Source organism: Drosophila bipectinata, unplaced genomic scaffold (assembly GCF_030179905.1).
Source record: "Drosophila bipectinata strain 14024-0381.07 unplaced genomic scaffold, DbipHiC1v2 scaffold_208, whole genome shotgun sequence".
Classification (NCBI taxonomy): Eukaryota; Metazoa; Arthropoda; class Insecta; order Diptera; family Drosophilidae; genus Drosophila; species Drosophila bipectinata.
In genome coordinates this window covers 12,501-22,500 of record NW_027222852.1, presented here as the reverse complement: position 1 = coordinate 22,500, position 10,000 = coordinate 12,501, and the positions used below count along the sequence as shown (strand labels likewise).

The 10,000-nt window shown below is 31.6% G+C and overlaps 1 non-coding gene across 1 annotated transcript in view; it reads left to right on the top strand.

Moving 5' to 3' along the window:
* Positions 1-3,309, top strand: part of LOC138927258 (large subunit ribosomal RNA) — a 3,947-nt gene extending 638 nt beyond the window's left edge. The window contains exon 1 of the ribosomal RNA XR_011443784.1: positions 1-3,309. This exon is cut by the window's left edge and continues 638 nt beyond it. This is a non-coding gene — a ribosomal RNA (large subunit ribosomal RNA).
* The last annotated feature ends 6,691 nt before the right edge of the window (positions 3,310-10,000 follow it).

Here is a 10,000-nt window from a genome sequence, read left to right as displayed (position 1 = left end):
TAAAGTGTTGATAGATTAATAAGAATACAGTGCGTTAATTTTTCGGAATTATATAATGGCATAATTATCATTGATTTTTGTGTTTATTATATGCACTTGTATGATTAACAATGCGAAAGATTCAGGATACCTTCGGGACCCGTCTTGAAACACGGACCAAGGAGTCTAACATATGTGCAAGTTATTGGGATATAAACCTAATAGCGTAATTAACTTGACTATTAATGGGATTAGTTTTTAACTATTTTATAGTTAATTAACACAATCCCGGGGCGTTCTATATAGTTATGTATAATAATATTTATATTATTTATGCCTCTAACTGGAACGTACCTTGAGCAGATATGCTGTGACCCGAAAGATGGTGAACTATACTTGATCAGGTTGAAGTCAGGGGAAACCCTGATGGAAGACCGAAACAGTTCTGACGTGCAAATCGATTGTCAGAATTGAGTATAGGGGCGAAAGACCAATCGAACCATCTAGTAGCTGGTTCCTTCCGAAGTTTCCCTCAGGATAGCTGGTGCATTTTAATGTTATATAAAATAATCTTATCTGGTAAAGCGAATGATTAGAGGCCTTAGGGTCGAAACGATCTTAACCTATTCTCAAACTTTAAATGGGTAAGAACCTTAACTTTCTTGATATGAAGTTTAAGGTTATGATATAATGTGCCCAGTGGGCCACTTTTGGTAAGCAGAACTGGCGCTGTGGGATGAACCAAACGTAATGTTACGGTGCCCAAATTAACAACTCATGCAGAAACCATGAAAGGCGTTGGTTGCTTAAAACAGCAGGACGGTGATCATGGAAGTCGAAATCCGCTAAGGAGTGTGTAACAACTCACCTGCCGAAGCAACTAGCCCTTAAAATGGATGGCGCTTAAGTTGTATACCTATACATTACCGCTAAAGTAGATGATTTATATTACTTGTAATATAAATTTTGAAACTTTAGTGAGTAGGAAGGTACAATGGTATGCGTAGAAGTGTTTGGCGTAAGCCTGCATGGAGCTGCTATTGGTACAGATCTTGGTGGTAGTAGCAAATAATCGAATGAGACCTTGGAGGACTGAAGTGGAGAAGGGTTTCGTGTGAACAGTGGTTGATCACGAGTTAGTCGGTCCTAAGTTCAAGGCGAAAGCCGAAAATTTTCAAGTAAAAATAAATATTACAATTATTGTGAAAATTATATACTTGAATAATTTTGAACGAAAGGGAATACGGTTCCAATTCCGTAACCTGTTGAGTATCCGTTTGTTATTAAATATGGGCCTCGTGCTCATCCTGGCAACAGGAACGACCATAAAGAAGCCGTCGAGAGATATCGGAAGAGTTTCTTTTCTGTTTATAGGCGTACTACCATGGAAGTCTTTCGCAGAGAGATATGGTAGATGGGCTAGAAGAGCATGACATATACTGTTGTGTCGATATTTTCTCCTCGGACCTTGAAAATTTATGGTGGGGATACGCAAACTTCTCAACAGGCCGTACCAATATCCGCAGCTGGTCTCCAAGGTGAAGAGTCTCTAGTCGATAGAATAATGTAGGTAAGGGAAGTCGGCAAATTAGATCCGTAACTTCGGGATAAGGATTGGCTCTGAAGATTGAGATAGTCGGGCTTGATTGGGAAACAATAATATGGTTTATGTGCTCGTTCTGGGTAAATAGAGTTATAATCATTTATGGTTGTAACTTGTTCCCCGGATAGTTTAGTTACGTATCCAATTGTGGAACTTTCTTGCTAAAATTTTTAAGAATACTAGTTGGGTCAAACCAATTAGTTCTTATTAATTATAACGATTATCAATTAACAATCAATTCAGAACTGGCACGGACTTGGGGAATCCGACTGTCTAATTAAAACAAAGCATTGTGATGGCCCTAGCGGGTGTTGACACAATGTGATTTCTGCCCAGTGCTCTGAATGTCAAAGTGAAGAAATTCAAGTAAGCGCGGGTCAACGGCGGGAGTAACTATGACTCTCTTAAGGTAGCCAAATGCCTCGTCATCTAATTAGTGACGCGCATGAATGGATTAACGAGATTCCTTCTGTCCCTATCTACTATCTAGCGAAACCACAGCCAAGGGAACGGGCTTGGAATAATTAGCGGGGAAAGAAGACCCTTTTGAGCTTGACTCTAATCTGGCAGTGTAAGGAGACATAAGAGGTGTAGAATAAGTGGGAGATATTAGACTTCGGTTTGGTATCGACAATGAAATACCACTACTCTTATTGTTTCCTTACTTACTTGATTAAATGGAACGTGTATCATTTCCTAGCCATTATACGGATATATTTATTATATCTTATGGTATTGGGTTTTGATGCAAGCTTCTTGATCAAAGTATCACGAGTTTGTTATATAATCGCAAACAAATTCTTTAATGAGAGATGCATTCATGTATTATCGATTTGAAAATTTGGTATAACTCCAATTACTCAGGTATGATCCAATTCAAGGACATTGCCAGGTAGGGAGTTTGACTGGGGCGGTACATCTCTCAAATAATAACGGAGGTGTCCCAAGGCCAGCTCAGTGCGGACAGAAACCACACATAGAGCAAAAGGGCAAATGCTGACTTGATCTCGGTGTTCAGTACACACAGGGACAGCAAAAGCTCGGCCTATCGATCCTTTTGGTTTAAAGAGTTTTTAACAAGAGGTGTCAGAAAAGTTACCATAGGGATAACTGGCTTGTGGCGGCCAAGCGTTCATAGCGACGTCGCTTTTTGATCCTTCGATGTCGGCTCTTCCTATCATTGTGAAGCAAAATTCACCAAGCGTTGGATTGTTCACCCATGCAAGGGAACGTGAGCTGGGTTTAGACCGTCGTGAGACAGGTTAGTTTTACCCTACTAATGACAAAACGTTGTTGCGACAGCATTCCTGCGTAGTACGAGAGGAACCGCAGGTACGGACCAATGGCACAATACTTGTTCGAGCGAACAGTGGTATGACGCTACGTCCGTTGGATTATGCCTGAACGCCTCTAAGGTCGTATCCGTGCTGGACTGCAATGATAAATAAGGGGCAATTTGCATTGTATGGCTTCTAAACCATTTAAAGTTTATTATTTATATTTTAAACGACAATGGATGTGATGCCAATGTAATTTGTAACATAGTAAATTGGGAGGATCTTTGATCACCTGATGCCATGCTAGTTACATATGAAAACATTATTTAATACAATGACAAAGCCTAGAATCAATTGTAAACGACTTTTGTAACGGGCAAGGTGTTGTAAGTGGTTGAGCAGCTGCCATACTGCGATCCACTGAAGCTTATCCTTTGCTTGATGATTCGAAATATAAAAAAAATGTAAATATGCATGTGTAAATATGTATATTTAGTATAAAAAATCTTTATATGCTATATCTAAGAAAGCATATAAGGATTTATCACGGGTTGTCCACGTTTCCCTACTAATTGTGGCCTACTAACTGTTTCGTCATCTTATTAGTGACGTGAAAAATGAAAATAATATTTTTCATTTATATTGTTATAAGTCTTAAACCTTAAGACGGCGGGAGTTGAATTACTTTCGTTTAGGTAGCCAAATGCCTCGTCATCTTATTAGTGACGTGAAAAATGAAAATAATATTTTTCATTTATATTGTTATAAGTCTTAAACCTTATAACGGCGGAAGATGAATTACTTTCTTTTAGGTAGCCAAATGCCTCGTCATCTTATTAGTGACGTGAAAAATGAAAATAATATTTTTCATTTATATTGTTATAAGTCTTAAACTTTAAGACGGCGGGAGTTGAATTACTTTCGCATAGGTAGCCAAATGCCTCGTCATCTTATTAGTGACGCGCATGATTCAATTCAAGAGATTCCTTCTGTCCCTATTTAAAACCTCACGGATATTAAAAATATTAAACATATATTGTTATAAGTCTTAAACCTTAAGACGGCGGGAGTTGAATTACTTTCGCATAGGTAGCCAAATGCCTCGTCATCTTATTAGTGACGCGCATGATTCAATTCAAGAGATTCCTTCTGTCCCTATTTAAAACCTCACGGATATTAAAAATATTAAACATATATTGTTATAAGTCTTAAACCTTAAGACGGCGGGAGTTGAATTACTTTCGCATAGGTAGCCAAATGCCTCGTCATCTTATTAGTGACGTGAAAAATGAAAATAATATTTTTCATTTATATTGTTATAAGTCTTAAACTTTAAGACGGCGGGAGTTGAATTACTTTCGCATAGGTAGCCAAATGCCTCGTCATCTTATTAGTGACGTGAAAAATGAAAATAATATTTTTCATTTATATTGTTATAAGTCTTAAACCTTATAACGGCGGAAGATGAATTACTTTCGTTTAGGTAGCCAAATGCCTCGTCATCTTAATAGTGACGTGAAAAATGAAAATAATATTTTTCATTTATATTGTTATAAGTCTTAAACTTTAAGACGGCGGGAGTTGAATTACTTTCGCATAGGTAGCCAAATGCCTCGTCATCTTATTAGTGACGTGAAAAATGAAAATAATATTTTTCATTTATATTGTTATAAGTCTTAAACCTTATAACGGCGGAAGATGAATTACTTTCGTTTAGGTAGCCAAATGCCTCGTCATCTTATTAGTGACGTGAAAAATGAAAATAATATTTTTCATTTATATTGTTATAAGTCTTAAACTTTAAGACGGCGGGAGTTGAATTACTTTCGCATAGGTAGCCAAATGCCTTGTCATCTTATTAGTGACGCGCATGATTCAATTCAAGAGATTCCTTCTGTCCCTATTTAAAACCTCACGGATATTAAAAATATTAAACATATATTGTTATAAGTCTTAAACCTTAAGACGGCGGGAGTTGAATTACTTTCGCATAGGTAGCCAAATGCCTCGTCATCTTATTAGTGACGCGCATGATTCAATTCAAGAGATTCCTTCTGTCCCTATTTAAAACCTCACGGATATTAAAAATATTAAACATATATTGTTATAAGTCTTAAACCTTAAGACGGCGGGAGTTGAATTACTTTCGCATAGGTAGCCAAATGCCTCGTCATCTTATTAGTGACGCGCATGATTCAATTCAAGAGATTCCTTCTGTCCCTATTTAAAACCTCACGGATATTAAAAATATTAAACATATATTGTTATAAGTCTTAAACCTTAAGACGGCGGGAGTTGAATTACTTTCGCATAGGTAGCCAAATGCCTTGTCATCTTATTAGTGACGCGCATGATTCAATTCAAGAGATTCCTTCTGTCCCTATTTAAAACCTCACGGATATTAAAAATATTAAACATATATTGTTATAAGTCTTAAACCTTAAGACGGCGGGAGTTGAATTACTTTCGCATAGGTAGCCAAATGCCTCGTCATCTTATTAGTGACGCGCATGATTCAATTCAAGAGATTCCTTCTGTCCCTATTTAAAACCTCACGGATATTAAAAATATTAAACATATATTGTTATAAGTCTTAAACCTTAAGACGGCGGGAGTTGAATTACTTTCGCATAGGTAGCCAAATGCCTCGTCATCTTATTAGTGACGCGCATGATTCAATTCAAGAGATTCCTTCTGTCCCTATTTAAAACCTCACGGATATTAAAAATATTAAACATATATTGTTATAAGTCTTAAACCTTAAGACGGCGGGAGTTGAATTACTTTCGCATAGGTAGCCAAATGCCTCGTCATCTTATTAGTGACGCGCATGATTCAATTCAAGAGATTCCTTCTGTCCCTATTTAAAACCTCACGGATATTAAAAATATTAAACATATATTGTTATAAGTCTTAAACCTTAAGACGGCGGGAGTTGAATTACTTTCGCATAGGTAGCCAAATGCCTCGTCATCTTATTAGTGACGCGCATGATTCAATTCAAGAGATTCCTTCTGTCCCTATTTAAAAACTCACGAATATTAAAAATATTAAAAATATTTTCATATGGATATGCAATCGTATGGATATCCAAATATGTGTGGGAAAGTCGTACTTCCTATACGATAAATGACCGGATTGACGAAACCGTGTTCAAAAAGGTATATAGGGTAGGTGGTGTTCGGCCTACCAATATAATATTAAAATAATATTATATTAAACAGAAGATCGCCAGTATTAATATATAAGCATATGGTTATGAATACATATGCATATAACATATATGAAAATATATGAATATATAAAAAAAAATATATATGAATATGAAAATATTTATATGTATATGGAATATATGGTAGGTGATGATGTTAGCCTACCATATAATATATAATATAATAATTTAATTATATTATATTAAATATGGAAATATTAAAAATATATTAAAAATATTAAAAATATTTTCATATGGATATGCAATCGTATGGATATCCAAATATGTGTGGGAAAGTCATACTTCCCATACAATAAATGACCGGATTGACGAAACCGTGTTCAAAAAGGTATATAGGGTAGGTGGTGTTCAGCCTGCCAATATAATATTAAAATAATATTATATTAAACAGAAGACCGCCAGTATTAATATATGAGCATATGGTTATGAATACATATGCATATAACATATATGAAAATATATGAATATAAAAAAATATATATGGATATGAAAATATTTATATGTATATGAAATATATGGTAGGTGATGAGGATAGCCTACCATATAATATATAATATAATAATTTAATTATATTATATTAAATATGGAAATATTAAAAATATATTAAAAATATTAAAAATATTTTCATATGGATATGCAATCGTATGGATATCCAAATATGTGTGGGAAAGTCATACTTCCCATACAATAAATGACCGGATTGACGAAACCGTGTTCAAAAAGGTATATAGGGTAGGTGGTGTTCGGCCTACCAATATAATATTAAAATAATATTATATTAAACAGAAGACCGCCAGTATTAATATATGAGCATATGGTTATGAATACATATGCATATAACATATATGAAAATATATGAATATAAAAAAATATATATGGATATGAAAATATTTATATGTATATGAAATATATGGTAGGTGATGGTGATAGCCTACCATATAATATATAATATAATAATTTAATTATATTATATTAAATATGGAAATATTAAAAATATATTAAAAATATTAAAAATATTTTCATATGGATATGCAATCGTATGGATATCCAAATATGTGGGGGAAAGTCATACTTCCCATACAATAATGACCGGATTGACGAAACCGTGTTCAAAAAGGTATATAGGGTAGGTGGTGTTCGGCCTACCAATATAATATTAAAATAATATTATATTAAACAGAAGACCGCCAGTATTAATATATAAGCATATGGTTATGAATACATATGCATATAACATATATGAAAATATATGAATATAAAAAAATATATATGGATATGAAAATATTTATATGTATATGAAATATATGGTAGGTGATGGTGATAGCCTACCATATAATATATAATATAATAATTTAATTATATTATATTAAATATGGAAATATTAAAAATATATTAAAAATATTAAAAATATTTTCATATGGATATGCAATCGTATGGATATCCAAATATGTGTGGGAAAGTCATACTTCCCATACAATAAATGACCGGATTGACGAAACCGTGTTCAAAAAGGTATATAGGGTAGGTGGTGTTCAGCCTGCCAATATAATATTAAAATAATATTATATTAAACAGAAGATCGCCAGTATTAATATATAAGCATATGGTTATGAATACATATGCATATAACATATATGAAAATATATGAATATATAAAAAAAAAATATATATGAATATGAAAATATTTATATGTATATGGAATATATGGTAGGTGATGATGTTAGCCTACCATATAATATATAATATAATAATTTAATTATATTATATTAAATATGGAAATATTAAAAATATATTAAAAATATTAAAAATATTTTCATATGGATATGCAATCGTATGGATATCCAAATATGTGTGGGAAAGTCATACTTCCCATACAATAAATGACCGGATTGACGAAACCGTGTTCAAAAAGGTATATAGGGTAGGTGGTGTTCAGCCTGCCAATATAATATTAAAATAATATTATATTAAACAGAAGATCGCCAGTATTAATATATAAGCATATGGTTATGAATACATATGCATATAACATATATGAAAATATATGAATATATAAAAAAAAATATATATGAATATGAAAATATTTATATGTATATGGAATATATGGTAGGTGATGATGTTAGCCTACCATATAATATATAATATAATAATTTAATTATATTATATTAAATATGGAAATATTAAAAATATATTAAAAATATTAAAAATATTTTCATATGGATATGCAATCGTATGGATATCCAAATATGTGTGGGAAAGTCATACTTCCCATACAATAAATGACCGGATTGACGAAACCGTGTTCAAAAAGGTATATAGGGTAGGTGGTGTTCAGCCTGCCAATATAATATTAAAATAATATTATATTAAACAGAAGACCGCCAGTATTAATATATGAGCATATGGTTATGAATACATATGCATATAACATATATGAAAATATATGAATATAAAAAAATATATATGGATATGAAAATATTTATATGTATATGAAATATATGGTAGGTGATGAGGATAGCCTACCATATAATATATAATATAATAATTTAATTATATTATATTAAATATGGAAATATTAAAAATATATTAAAAATATTAAAAATATTTTCATATGGATATGCAATCGTATGGATATCCAAATATGTGTGGGAAAGTCATACTTCCCATACAATAAATGACCGGATTGACGAAACCGTGTTCAAAAAGGTATATAGGGTAGGTGGTGTTCGGCCTACCAATATAATATTAAAATAATATTATATTAAACAGAAGACCGCCAGTATTAATATATGAGCATATGGTTATGAATACATATGCATATAACATATATGAAAATATATGAATATAAAAAAATATATATGGATATGAAAATATTTATATGTATATGAAATATATGGTAGGTGATGGTGATAGCCTACCATATAATATATAATATAATAATTTAATTATATTATATTAAATATGGAAATATTAAAAATATATTAAAAATATTAAAAATATTTTCATATGGATATGCAATCGTATGGATATCCAAATATGTGTGGGAAAGTCATACTTCCCATACAATAAATGACCGGATTGACGAAACCGTGTTCAAAAAGGTATATAGGGTAGGTGGTGTTCGGCCTACCAATATAATATTAAAATAATATTATATTAAACAGAAGACCGCCAGTATTAATATATAAGCATATGGTTATGAATACATATGCATATAACATATATGAAAATATATGAATATAAAAAAATATATATGGATATGAAAATATTTATATGTATATGAAATATATGGTAGGTGATGGTGATAGCCTACCATATAATATATAATATAATAATTTAATTATATTATATTAAATATGGAAATATTAAAAATATATTAAAAATATTAAAAATATTTTCATATGGATATGCAATCGTATGGATATCCAAATATGTGTGGGAAAGTCATACTTCCCATACAATAAATGACCGGATTGACGAAACCGTGTTCAAAAAGGTATATAGGGTAGGTGGTGTTCAGCCTGCCAATATAATATTAAAATAATATTATATTAAACAGAAGACCGCCAGTATTAATATATGAGCATATGGTTATGAATACATATGCATATAACATATATGAAAATATATGAATATAAAAAAATATATATGGATATGAAAATATTTATATGTATATGAAATATATGGTAGGTGATGGGGATAGCCTACCATATAATATATAATATAATAATATTTATTATATTATAATAAATATGGAAATATTAAATTATTTTCATATGGATATGGATATGGATATGGATATGGATATACATATTCATATGGATATACTAAAATATACTGAAATATACCGATGAGTATATTTAGGTGAGGGTAAAAAGGCAAATAAATACCCAGCTTGACGAAAGTGTG